Below are 13,640 nucleotides of genomic sequence, written 5' to 3' on the forward strand. Positions count from 1 at the left end.
ATTATATTCATAATTCTCAGAAATGTACAGAAACACTTTCCAGCATGCAAACACTTGCGTTTCAGGATTAGTCTTGAAAAGGCAGAATCAAATTCTTCCCTTTCCTGGCACTCTCCCCTTGACCCACAGGGGATCAATCAGCTTGTGAGCTACAGACGAAAATTTGCACACAATAAAGATTCTTTTCAGATACAGCATTTGGCAGGGGCTCATTAGAGGAAAAAAGGGCACTGCTTTAGACAAGGAGTGGCATTAACTTTTCTCCTTATAAAAGGCAAAGGATATGAGTTACACAGAAACCAGACATGAAGTTCTGAGAATGGGGGCCTGATAGACAAGCCTGAGTGACTTTGAGAGCCCCATGGCATCACCACACACTGCCTGTGCAGCCATGCCACGTGACAAAGTTGTGGCTATGCAGTATGACTTCAGTTTTACATCAGAGCTGGGTCTCTTTACATGACAGTTGTACAGAAGAGCTTGAAAAAGCAAGATGGAATGGTCATTGTCACATCTTCCTTGTCAAACATTCTTTTAAAGCCCAGACTCTGAAAGAAGACAATGACGAAATACTTGTATTTCCAAAGTTAGCTTCTGTCCTTCTCTGCTATAGAAGAAAATGTGAAAAATGATGGAGGTCCAAAACAGAAGAAGTAGAACTTCATTTTGCAAGTGTCAAAATTTCTTGGTCTCTTGCTCTCCAGCTGGCAAGATTGCTTGAAAGCCCTGGGGGCTTTTTCCTCAGGAGCTTGCCTGACCTGCAACACCTAAACAAACAGGCAGGAACACATTCTTTCATTGTTTTCCTACAATTTTTGCTCCTGTAATTATTCGTATTTTATGAAAGCCAACAAGAGAGATGAATAGTCTAACTCTCCGTGAAGGCTGTCTTTTTCCCAGGGGAAAAATCTGTAAGTTTCCACAGTGTTGTTGCTCCTGTTTGTACCTAAGAGTCAAGTAAAAGTTAACCACTCCCGCACAGATTTTTGGGGGAAGTGCATTTGCTACTTTTTATAACAAGGCAAAACAGAAGCAGACTGCCAAAGAAACTCACATGACTGGCTGCAAGTGAATCACTGCAAGTGAACTGCTATTTCTTGTGTATGCATAAAGTTTTTCAGTCCCAGCATGCTCGGTCCTCAGAGAAGAATCTCCCCCTTACTCTATTTTGACTCACAATAATTGCATTTTTTCTGTAGCATCAGCCCAAATTGAAGCCCAAACTGTTCTGCATGCCAGAGAGAATAGTTCTGCTGGACAGATTAAAAAAGGACCAAAAAAGGCAGTCATGAGATGTCTCAAATTATGCAAGGTGATGCCCTGATGAAATACAGAAAACACCCCAAGAAGAGGGTAAGCGAAAAAAAAAAAAAGTCTGGAAAAAATGACCACAAGCTTGTATTTTAGGCAGGGAAAGGAAGCTCAGCTGGTGTCATTCCAGTACAGACCAACTTTGTTTCACAGTTTAAAATGTGTTGTGATTGAAATAAAGCTGTCCATACAAGCACTGCCTGCCTCAGAGGCACTCTGTAAGTCCAGGCCCCGCTGAGATTGTGTGCTGGCAATTGTTTGATAATTCTCAAGCAATACACCTGCACTCTGAATCACTGCAGGTACTGCTTTTATAAACAACAATTTTCAAAGACTTAAGTATGTATTAACCAAGGTGCAATACTGAAAAGGTACATTGCCCCCAGATGGCAGCCTCTAAAGTATTCCTCAGTTCCTGAGGAATAAAAACATGAAGCAAGAGCAGCAAGAAATCACCACGGACTTCCTAGGTGCTCACTGTAAGGTCACTGGATTGCAATATGATAGTCCCACTGCAACATTAGGGAAGAGTATTTTCTTTTTTAGAATGACAACAGTGTAATTTTCTGGCCTCCCCATGCATTATTGGAGGTCTCGCATTTCTGGATGATCTGGATTAGTGTAACTTTAATCTGTTGCAGCATTCATTCCATCACCAGCTCTGGCAGCAATCCAGGCAGAGGACAGAAAACCTCCAACAGCCTTTCTTTGGGAGCCTTCTTTTCCCTATCCACTTCACAGACACGGTGACAGCTTTTTCTGACTCAGAAATAAGCCTGTCTTACATTCCTGTTGGCTCTGAGAGCCTGAGATAGCCACATCAGCCTGTCACAGCCGTCTGTCACAGGTATCATTCTTCTTGTTTTATCACACCATTATGCGACTCAAAGGCCACAGAGTAGGCAAGTATCAGAACCAGGAAGATGTACTAAGTTTTTTACACCTTCAAGGAACAACAGCATTAAGCAGATGGTAATTTATCATGAGCGCTTTTATTTGGTTCTGGTTTGCATCACTTTTAAGAAAAAGGTGTTGACTTCATGAGGAGTCCTTCGTGATATACTATAAAAAGAGGGGAAAAGAAAAAAATCATCAATACTCAGTTAAAAATAGACTCCCAAACTTTCCTTTGGTCAACCCAGTAAGTGAGAGCAGAAAACAGAGCTCTGCTGAACAAAACCTAGAATTGTGGCACTTCTCATGTGTGGTGGCAGATTAAACAGTGATAGTCATGAAACAATCCCCCCATCTCTTCCTCCATGCCATCCACCATGTCTCCCTCAAGTGGGAAGCAGCATCCTCATTGCAGGATCAGCTGGTAAAGTGGCACAGCAGCTGCTCTGCCACCATCATGTATCAACGTCAAGTTCACAATGTAGTTTTCACTATCTGCTGCTAATGACCAAGAGGTAAGGTGCTCCTCACCACCAGATCCTCTTTCCTGCTTAGCAGAGCTGTTCAGGCTGGTTCAAGAAGAGAGGTTGTTCTCTAAGAGTGTGAGCACTGATCCTTCTCTTCTGTTTAGATCTTCCCCAGCTAACACCATGGCAAAGAAACAATTTTGGGAAGGGACAGAACAGCTGAGGATCCTGATCAGTTCAGATATCTCAGCTTAATCTGTTGCCTATACACTACCTGCATCATCCCTACTCTGCAGCTCTTAGCACTTCTCTAGAGCTCTGGAGCACTGACAGACTTATAAAGTGTCCTGCCTTACAGTGGCCTGACCAAGACTCAGGATGTATAGCAGAGTGGAATGCTTTGTGGGGGACCCAAAAACTTACACCACTCCATGGCTGCAAAACTTCCTAGCTCTTATTAAAGATTAGCCTCTACAAGTATCCAGTCCTCTCTCAGAATCACGCACCACATCACACACAAAGCACAGCTAGATTCACTCTAGAGCTGGGGCTGCTATGAACGAGCCCCTTTGAAGATGAATTAAAAGTGTGCCATCTGTAAATAAAGCAACCTGTTCTTGTGAAGCCAGACATCTTCACTAGGAAGAAAGGCTCTCAAGTCAAAGGCAATAAAATATCTCAGTTAGGAATGGTATCTCAGAGTTTAAATTCCCTCTTTGAAGTAGCACACAGGACTGTTGTTATGTGTGTTAATGAATAGCTCAGCATTCTCAGACTAGTTAGTTAAGCACTACAAGGAATTAGAAATGCCTTGTGCCAGCCACTCTTTTCTATGGAGCCACTGGCAATGTTTTTGTATTAGTTTGTCTCTGAAGCCTTAAAAGTGGCATTGATGAGGCTTTCCATAGAATGAGGGTAGGAAGAAAGCGAAAGCAGGTGTACTGGATAAATAATAAAACCCCTGGAATTTATTTCCAAAACGTCCCAAGCAACAATTTCAGCAGCAGCAAACACAGGTGCTCAGCAGCACTCTGGACAAGAACATGCAAATAAAGATGAGACAGAGACACATAGAAAGGTGAGTTCCTTATTCCCCAATCCCTCTTACTCCTTTTGGTTATGTTCATTTGAAAAAACACTAAGGTCAGAGAAAGCAGTTAGGTATGCTGCAATCAATAACAAATCAACTGCTTTTGAACAAGAAATTCTGCACCCCTCTGCTGTCTGAAAAAATACTGCACGGGACATCTTTCACAGGAGATGCACAGTATTACTGGGTGGACCAAAGCCAGGAGTCAAAGCCAGGATAGCAGCAGAGAGAAAATAACTGTGGTAAGCTATTAACAGCAGTTCAGTGGCTTCTAAGCTTAGCCTCACTTTTGCCAGCAGGAAAGATCCTGGATACTACTTCATTGAACATTACTGCCTTAAGCAATATAGCCTCATTTATTTGTGTATCTGTTTCACCTCCTAAAGAGAAGTGGTTTGGTCTTGTAAAGGCTTGAAGTGACAGCAGCCTTGAGAACACTTTCAAGGAAATGTATGGAGAGGAATGCTCTTAAAAACATTAAAGCCCCTCTGATTTTATTTCTGTACTCCAGATGCACTTCTATTTGTCCCCTAAATAAACCCTCACTCTCCATTCCTTGACTTAAAAGGTTGATGTAGAAGTTCCAGTACCTCTGTGAATCATTGTAACTAGTGTGACAGCTTCAGTCTACACATGGTCCCTGAGAATTCAGTGGCAGAAACCTCCCTCAGAAGGAAGCAAGCTCAGCAGCATAACCCTCTGCCAGCAGTCAAGTAACTCAGGTCTACCAGCAAACAAATGCAGCTGTCTTTTGCAAAGATTAACGGGATAGGGGGAGACGGACACAGTCCAGACTCCATCTCTTCTCCTGGAAAACCCCCCTTCCCCACATGCAGATACCCATAACCCAGCTAAAGAAGTCCACTTTAAGCACAAGGGACACCTCCCCAGTCTCTGCTGCCTGACAGAGCTCTGCCCATTACCAGCAGCCTGTGCTGTCACCGTGTCCCAAGTGGCCTGTGCAGACCCAGGGAAGCAGTCCTGCCACAGTGTGCCCCTGCTTCCCATGGCAGAGAATCACTAACCCTGCAACAATACTGCACGTTAAAGACTGCCCACTACCCTGCCATCAGCTAACACCAGGCAGGTCCCTGGGTACCAGCAAAGAAAGAAGCATTAACACACAGCGCTCTTTGGGAGAAACAGAAAAACCAAAACCAACTCCCCTCCACCCCCCACACACTTGTTTTTACTTACACTCTGATCAGTTCCAAGAAGTCTGTTTTTCACCCAGCATGCTGCTGTCAGGATACACACAGTCTCGCAGTTGACTCCCATTTGTCATGATTATTGTTTCCACCAAGAGAGATCCTGTCTTAGGAATACACATTATCGTTATGTATCCAAACTCTCAGCAGCCTGAGATACAGTAAACTAAATAGCTCACTATCACAGAGAGATGAAAGTCCTGCTCCCTCTTCTCACCTCTTCCCTCCCTACACATACCTTGTCAGATCTTATTGCCCACTGATGTCATGCACAACCCAGAAGAAACAAATGCCAGCTCAGATGTACACGAAATCTCTGCCTCGGGCTTTTCTCTCTCCCTGCAGGGCTTCTGGGCAAGACCCAACGTAATCAGGGGTCACCTGTTCAACAGAATGGCTAAAAGCTCCATCTTCCTTCACAAACATCACTCTCCCTCTCTAACACAGGACATGGCTCAGCCATTCTCTTTCCAAAAAATAAATAGAACATGTTAATAAGTGTCCTGCAGGCATCTACAAGGATAGCCTGTAGTGTTGCAGTGGTGCTAAATTAGCACAGTCATAGATAGTCTCTGAAAAATACAAGGAACTTGGTTTTTTTTTCCCCTTCACAGTAACTATTGTGACTAGTTTTCACTAACAATTGCAGAAGTCAAGTTAAAGAAGACAGCTGTTATATGAACTAGCATTTGAACTCTCATGTGTTTAATAACTCCAACATCAGAAGTTTTTGCTCTGGCCACAGCCTCCCCTATGTTTCTTTCATACAGATTCTTGAGTATCTCAAATTTTGAGCATACACCATGGGTGTTGTCTATAGAGCCACTCCCCATCACCTACTTTCAGGAAACTTACAGTAAGTCGGTAATTTTAAATGTGTGTGTCAATAAAAGCACTTGGCAAATAAATTCGAAATCATAGAGGAAAAAAACACAGACAAAGAAAAAAAAGGATATAACAAATATGCACAAGCTCAGATGCCCAGGCATTGTTTCCTTAGAAACCAGGCTAAGGACAGGAAAATCCTGTAACCAAGAGCAATGTCTGTAGCAGGGCCTCAAGACTTAATAGTAAAGCCTTGACCTTAGAGTATGAGCTCAAAACCAAAAATCCTCCCTCTCCTCCAGGTTATATACCTGCAACACATGGACAGGAGTAGATAGTGATTGCCTTGTAAGGTTCAGATGCTAAAATAATTAGTGAGAAGTGATACAGCTGACAACATGATAAATACCATCCTTGCAGAGAACTGGCAGGCTGCTGCATTATCAGCACCCAGACTAAACAGAAAGGCTTACCAGGGAAAACACCTGCACTTACTATCCTATGGAATCAAGTCTGAATTTCAAAAATCTCCATCTAGATCTTAAACAAAGGAAGGGATTTTGCAAAGTAAAGGGGTTTGATGGAAGCTTGTCTGCCATGTCCACCTGGGGGATAAATGGGCAACAGCCCAGCATTAGCACCCACATGTGTAAGGCTAATTTTTAAGAAAAGTTCTTCAATCCAAATCTTTTGCCAAAAGTCACAGTAAATGGCACCAAAATGATTTTTGAGTGAGTGTTACATGGCTCATGTCAGATAGGGACAGTTAGTAATAGGAAGAGTCTAAATACATACAGATTTCAAACAGTGAAAATCTGTACTACAGCTCTTGTGCAGCACAGGAAACTGGCATTACAAGATTCATAACTCTAGTAACACTCCTCTAGAGTATGCCAGGGAAGACTTATTCCTGCAAGGACTCTGGAATAGCTTAGATGTAGATTTGTATGGGGCTGTCTCAATCTGCAAAGCAGCAGAATTTGGTTGAAGGACTCCAAAACACATGGAAGTGGGAAGTAATTTTTTTCAGACTAGGTATTAGATAGTGCAAAGGTGATGCTGGTCCAAAGGAGATGAGGATCTTCCTGCCTTGTAGTAGAAGTGGGGGAAATTGTCTCAGAAAACAGAAAAAGGAAAGTATTTCTGACCACATTGGTCAGTTAGAGGTCTTGATCACAAGAGGACTGAATGTTCATTCCTAGCACTCCGTGTGCAGTCTCTGGCTAAAACCTTAGTCTGTATGGTGGAGAGTGCGTGTATCTCCAGAAATCTTAACAGTAGCTGGAAGAAATGGGTTCCTCCCTTACTATTTCTTTAACTCAAGAGAAGGTGCCTGGTTGTCTGACAGTGCAATCTTTGAGCCAGTGGAAACAGAAAAAAACCATGAAACCTGTTCACAAGCTGATTATTATGCAGATCAGCAATCGTTATCCTTTCTCTCATTACCTCAAATGCTTTCTGCCATCTGTTGGTAACAAACCTGCATCTGGCAGATTACCAGAGGAGCCCTAATCAATGGGTAATTGGGGTAGAGGATTGTGTGGACAATCCTGGCAAGGAAAGCACAGAAAAACTTACAGTGGGAGAAGAAAGTTTGTCCGTCACAAGTGTGACATCCTATACCCAGCATTTCTCTACCGTTCTGACATAATTCCTTCTAGGTGGGAAGTCTGTGGAGGGGTTAGACAGAGATTTGTCACAGGCAATGGGATGAATTATACCAGCCTCTGTAACAATACCTCAAGCAAAAGGTTAATTTCTGGCAGATTAAGCCAGCAAGTGCTGCCAGGAGAGGCACAAGCAGAGCAAGCACAAACATGCATGAGTTTTCATTTCCACAGTTGCCTTTTAGAACCATCTGTTAATGAGACACAGAGGATGCTATGGACTCATTCAAGTAATGGCTCCTAATTTAATCTCTTAGTGCCTTCTGATAAGAAATGCTCAAAATATGTCCACTGCAGGTTTTCCTTCTCCAGCCAAGCATTCAGGGTTCTGCTCCACTCCACGTAGCCCCAAGTCTTGATTACAGCAGCTCAGATCTAATATTCACATTATTCCTCTGGCTTCCAAAGGAAACAAAGCTTCTAAAATCATACTTCTGGTGATGAACTCCCAACAGAGACATACTGACAGATTCCAACTGAAATTTCAGAATGAGGCAGAGTTACCAGATTACTACAATTTTTTGAGGGAAATGGCATCTGAGTGGAACAGAGAAAGCCAGCCAGAATCACCAGCAAGGGAAAGAAAAAGGGAATTTGCTGCTCTGCATTCCCATTGTCAGCTGGCTGGTCTGTCAGCAACTGCTTTGAGCTATTCTGCACATGTGGAGCTGCCAAGTAACTACTTCTGCTGATGTTCTTCTCTACCATGAGCATCTAAGAAGTAAGATGAAACTTTAAGTGGTAATTGTAAAGATTTCTGTAAGAACAGATTTTACTGATTCATCTTTCAAAGAACAGACCAAAAAAACCCAATACTGTACTGTTTGAAAGTTCCACCCTTCTGCCACTCCATAGATCCAGAGGAAATTATCAACCAGAAAAATGTTTAGAGCATTTGACTTTCTCTCTCTCTCTAACCACATTGTAATGGTGCTTGAGATGTCAAGATATCGAAGTTTAATAATGACACAATAAATCAACAAGCCTAAGTAATCTCCCAAAACTAGATCTAAGGGTGTGAAAAAGGCAGTACTTTTTTTTTTTCCTCAGTGACTTGCAGGCCAGTGCTGTGTTATGCCTGTTTGCACTGGCCCTGGCAGCTGGGAAGGTACATACATAACATCCCCTGCCCAGACACCACCCTAGGAGGGTTGCGTTCATTGGCACATGGAAGAAATAAGGAATTCTTGTAGTTAGAAAGTAGCCCAAAGAAAAGAAGGAAGTAGAAATCCCTATAAATATCCAAATGCTGCCAATGCCCATGCATGCTGGGCTGGGATCCAAAGTAACTGTTTTGGGGTGATAAGAATCCAAATTAGGCACCTGAACATGGGAGAGGAACACCAAAACCCTAACTAAGACATTAGTAAGACTGTGACCAAAAACCAACACCCTCAAGTGATCTAATATCCAGGCTGGGGTGACTAAAATGTGAGAATGTGAATTTTTACTATTCAAAGGGACTAAAAGGAGACATAGGAATGCAAGTGAAAGTTGGTTTTAGAAGCATGTTCCCAAGAGATACAGATCTTATTTCCTTCCTGCTATTAAAGGAAAGGGGACTTTGATATGTACTGGACTACATAAGGGCAGAGAGCAACACCCTCATTTATTCAAATCCAATGACTTTGCTTTTTTTTAAATTCAGTGTTTCAGGGACATTACTGCAATCTCCATCTAACAGCTGCAGCCTGCGACATGCTGCATTTACGTCCCTGCTCAGTAGGCATCTGAACACAATAACTTCTCATAGGCTACCAACTTGGACTGCTACCAAACCCCAAGGGTTTTGTATAGCTTGTGACCCAAATTAGCTGACTTAAAACTTTCAGAGAGGGAAGAGAAATAAAGCTGGTAGAGAGAGATTTAACACACTGCTTTTTGGGGGGGGTTGTTTTTGTTTTGAAATAGAGATATTGTGTGGCCCACCTTGAAACAGGGAAGAACAACTCAGTCACTTCTCTGAAAGATCAGATACCTGTTTGTCAATGGGAGGAATAGTTTCTCCAGCCATCTTGAGCCTCCCATACTCACTAATTGTATTAGTCAGAAAGATGGAGGCACAGTGAAGAGCCAAATCCTCTTCACATGTTATTTGTGGCACTGAAAAAGCAGTGAAAAAAATACCAAAAAACCCAGACTCAGTTCTTCAACATGGCTATGCTTTTGTGGGGAATCTCTGTAGATTTAAATCTCAAGCTTTGCTAAAACTGCAATCCTATTGCTTTGCTACTGAGACACCTCAGCACAGCTACACTGGACAAGCAAGAGGCAGCATTAGTTCAGACATGACACTGAATTGTCCTGCTGACACCTCAGTGACTCAGCTGTGCAAGCATCTAAGATGAGAGCATTTTAAAGATCCTGAGTATTTCCATATATACACAGTGTTGTTTAGGAAATAAAAGCACCTAAAAGCCAGGTATGATACTCAGCAGCTTCTAGGAGAGCTGTTTATACATCAGTAACCCTCTTGAATCCAAAGTATGTCTGTCCTACTCTCTAACTCCTCATCCACTAACATAGGAGGCTTGTAAGTCATCCTCTGTGTCTGCTGCAAATGATAAAATCTGAAACACCTTTTCCTTCACAAACTTGTGATGCTCCTGTCTATGACTCAGAGAAAAGTAGTACACTCTTCAGGAAAGAGACACTGGCCAGAAGCAAGAATTTTCACAGCCTGTACTAATTCTACTGTATTGAAATAAAGACTGAAATACATTCATCACACTACCCTGGCACAGCTTTGGTCTGTATCCCATGTTTCCTCCTTCTAAAATCTGAAACCCAGTGGGCCTCTTGATACCATCTCCATATAATTCTCTTCTTTTCTTCCTTAGTTTTCAAGCTTGGTGGCAGGGAGCTTTACCACGTATTCACCCTTCCTCTATGTATGTCAGAGTCAAACAGTTCTTTGCTAAATCAATGAGCAAAGGAGGTGAAAGAATTAAGTGAGAGACAAAGGTGGCTGTTAAGACGGTGCCTGTCCCAGTGATAGAAGAATCAATAAAAATGATTTTTTTAGGCATCACTCTTGACTCAGGGTCTCAAACGAAGATAGTCAGCTCCACAAGTGTCCTAACTTCTGAAGAACAGGATAAGAAGAGAGCACTTTGAACTTCTGCTCAAGGCCCTACCTACAGATTTTTGTTGACCTACAGAGAGCATTCAGCCTTGCTCTGACTTACATTATGCAGATGTGCTGAAGGACTCACAGCAATATCTATGTTGTGTGCAGAAATTCTTCCAATTTCCTCATTTTAACATGAACTTCTCAAATTGTTGATTTCATTCAGAGCATAACCCAGGGCAGGACAAGATACCTGGCAGGCAAATAATCCACACCTTTACCTTTGGTTCAGGTGCCACAGCATCAAGCAAGCTACTCACTGCAACTCAAAGCTGCTAAAACATTGTACTGAACCACTCAATTCCATGCAGTCACCACTTTCCAGGTAACCTCTCCACAAGGGTACAAGGGCTGTTTAAGGTTCTTCTTAAAACTCCCTTCTGTGTCTGTAACCATGCTGCAGAGAAAAACAGCTTTCAGGGAGAAAACTCTGATTCTACAACAGCAAAGAAAGTACTGCCAGAGTCCAGTCTTGCTGCCTTCTGAACACTGCTATACATTGTTCCACTTCACAGTCTCCGAGGACTGGCTGTATGCACCAACACTAGGTACATCCAGGATCACAAGACATTTCTCAATCAACAGCCAACAACAAATTTAAGAAAATGCTTCTTATAAACAGAAAAGTCCACATTAATTGATTTGTACCCACTCAAGTTCACAGAAGATGACATCTCTGTCCCATTCCATTAGATGTTTCCTGTACTAAAATATTTTTTGCTTTGGAAACCCTGCAACTGCAAGTCTTTGAAGCATATATTGAGAATTACCATAAGCAACCCATCAGAAGAAGATAGAAAGATGACATGGTCCTAGTTGTTCCAATCTCATTAACTGGGTAAGCAGGCAAGTGTTTGAAACAGACTGCAGAACATAAGGAAGTGCTTTTCTCCCAAAAAGGCTGCTCAGCAGAATGTACCACTGTAACACAAATGCAGATGTCACTCTGAGACAGTCATGCTGTGACACACAGGCAAGTATTCAGCAAAGAATTGGGGCATCTAGGAGCATAAGCCTCAAGCCTCTTTCTCCTCCTCACCCAACCACTGTTCAATTCTTTCAAACAACAGGAGCTGATTTAGGTCTACAGTCCTGTTATCTAGGATGGGAACATATTGTTCAGCTTCATGTGGAATATTTTATTTAGATCAATTATACTGTTATCTTGATAGCTACTATGAGAAAAATTAGACAACAGATATTTTGCTAAAACCATGGTAATTAGTCAGAGACCAACAATTTTTTATTACCCCTGCCCTCCAAGGCTCTTATCAGAGAATAAGTGTCTTGTTCACATGGTGAAAAACATGCAGCAGCCATCAAACACAGCCAGGGCAGCTGCTAATAATTGTCATGTAGAGTCTGTAGAAAAAAGTCCTCAAAAACTAATCCATCAGCTTTTGTGCTCCTCTTTGCCTGTGACATTCCTCAAAACCACTCTGTGTACCTCACTTTTAATAAATGTGTGAAAATAAAAGAGAATCTGTAGATAGGAACAACTTCATTATGAACCCAGTTTCACAGTAATAATTTGTTTACTAGAAAATCTATTCAGCCTGTACACACAAAGAGATGAAAAAAGACTGTTGAATAACTGACTAATTGGAAAACACAGATGTCTGCTTAAGCAGAGTCCAGCAGCCTCCAAGTTCAGGCTGTGTTCTGAAGATCATGCCCCATGCCAAGTGACCAGCACTTGGATTTAAATTGCATGAAGTAGGGAATACCTGGTGTTGGATATCAAACCAGTTGTTCAATCCTTTTCTTATTAGCCATCATCTACAATGAACCCTTCAGTATAGATCATGAAATGATGGATAGCCTATAGTTCAGCTTCTCTGGAACACTTACACTGTGATAAAACTCTACCAAAAACTAGCATTCTCAGTTCAGATGAAGCAAATAAACCATGTATTAAACAAACATCTAATCCTTTTCTGAAAACAACCCAGCCCACAGCCAACACAGCAGCACAGCAGGAATATATGAACTCTACAAAGTAGGGAAATGCCTGAATTACTACCTGTCACATATCAGGTACAGCCTGTATGCCCCTTTATAAAGCAAGGGTATTTACATGGTGCTAGGAAGTGTATGATGGAAATCTCTGTGCAGTGAGACAGCCTGATATCATGCAGACACATCAGTTATGCTTATTCCCACACCAACCAAGCTCTGCAGCTCAAGTGTTGAATTAAAACAGCTCTCTCATCACCACAGGGGCCTACAAGCACTGCAGCAAGTCTGAACCCAATACAGATGTGCTGCAAGTTGGAAGCTCCTCTGCTGAGCTACCCCACCATGGCAAAGAGAGTGTGTAGGATCAGTTATAGATGTACTTGTAACCTTAAGAGTTTTCCTGTAGCTTCCCTGTTCCTAGGCAACCATTCCTACTCAAACAAGCTGCCTCCAATACCTCTGGCCATGACAGACAGGAAACGCCTGAGCCCCTTTTTCTCCCCATCCCAACAAGTTTCAACGAGTAGATCTAACAAGTTTGTCTAATCTTTTTTCCCCTCCTTTCACCTGAAAGCAGCTGCAGGCCAGGTTGCTTTGAAATTCATACCCTAAATAAGTAGCCTGATGCCTTTCCATGAGATCTGGGAGTGAAAAACCCAAACAGTGAGTTGAGGGGGAAGTATCACAAGTCTCCAAAATCACAGTATTACCATGAAACGCAGATCCGAAAGGGTTCAGAAGGTGTAAAGTCAGGACTGGGCATAATCAGAGATAGTAGACGGTTTAGGAGCTGAACCCATACATCATTCACAATGGATTTAAGGAATGCCTGTAATGTTCCTCTTTCAAGCCCTAAGCTCTTCAATTTTAAGAAAGTCCTTATTTCAAAGGAAATTTTTTTTTTTTCTTTAGCACCTCAGTGTGAGAAATACAGATCCATCAATATCACAGTTTGGCCAAAATGTTTTTTAGAAACCACCATTCCCTTTCCCTTCTAGGGCATCACTTCCTTCATGTACAAAACCAACAGAAGAGCCTGGACAGCCCTTCTCTGCTTTGCAGATGCCGTAAAAGTCTCTCATAAACACT

Source organism: Corvus hawaiiensis, chromosome 6 (genome assembly GCF_020740725.1).
Source record: "Corvus hawaiiensis isolate bCorHaw1 chromosome 6, bCorHaw1.pri.cur, whole genome shotgun sequence".
Lineage (NCBI taxonomy): Eukaryota > Metazoa > Chordata > Aves > Passeriformes > Corvidae > Corvus > Corvus hawaiiensis.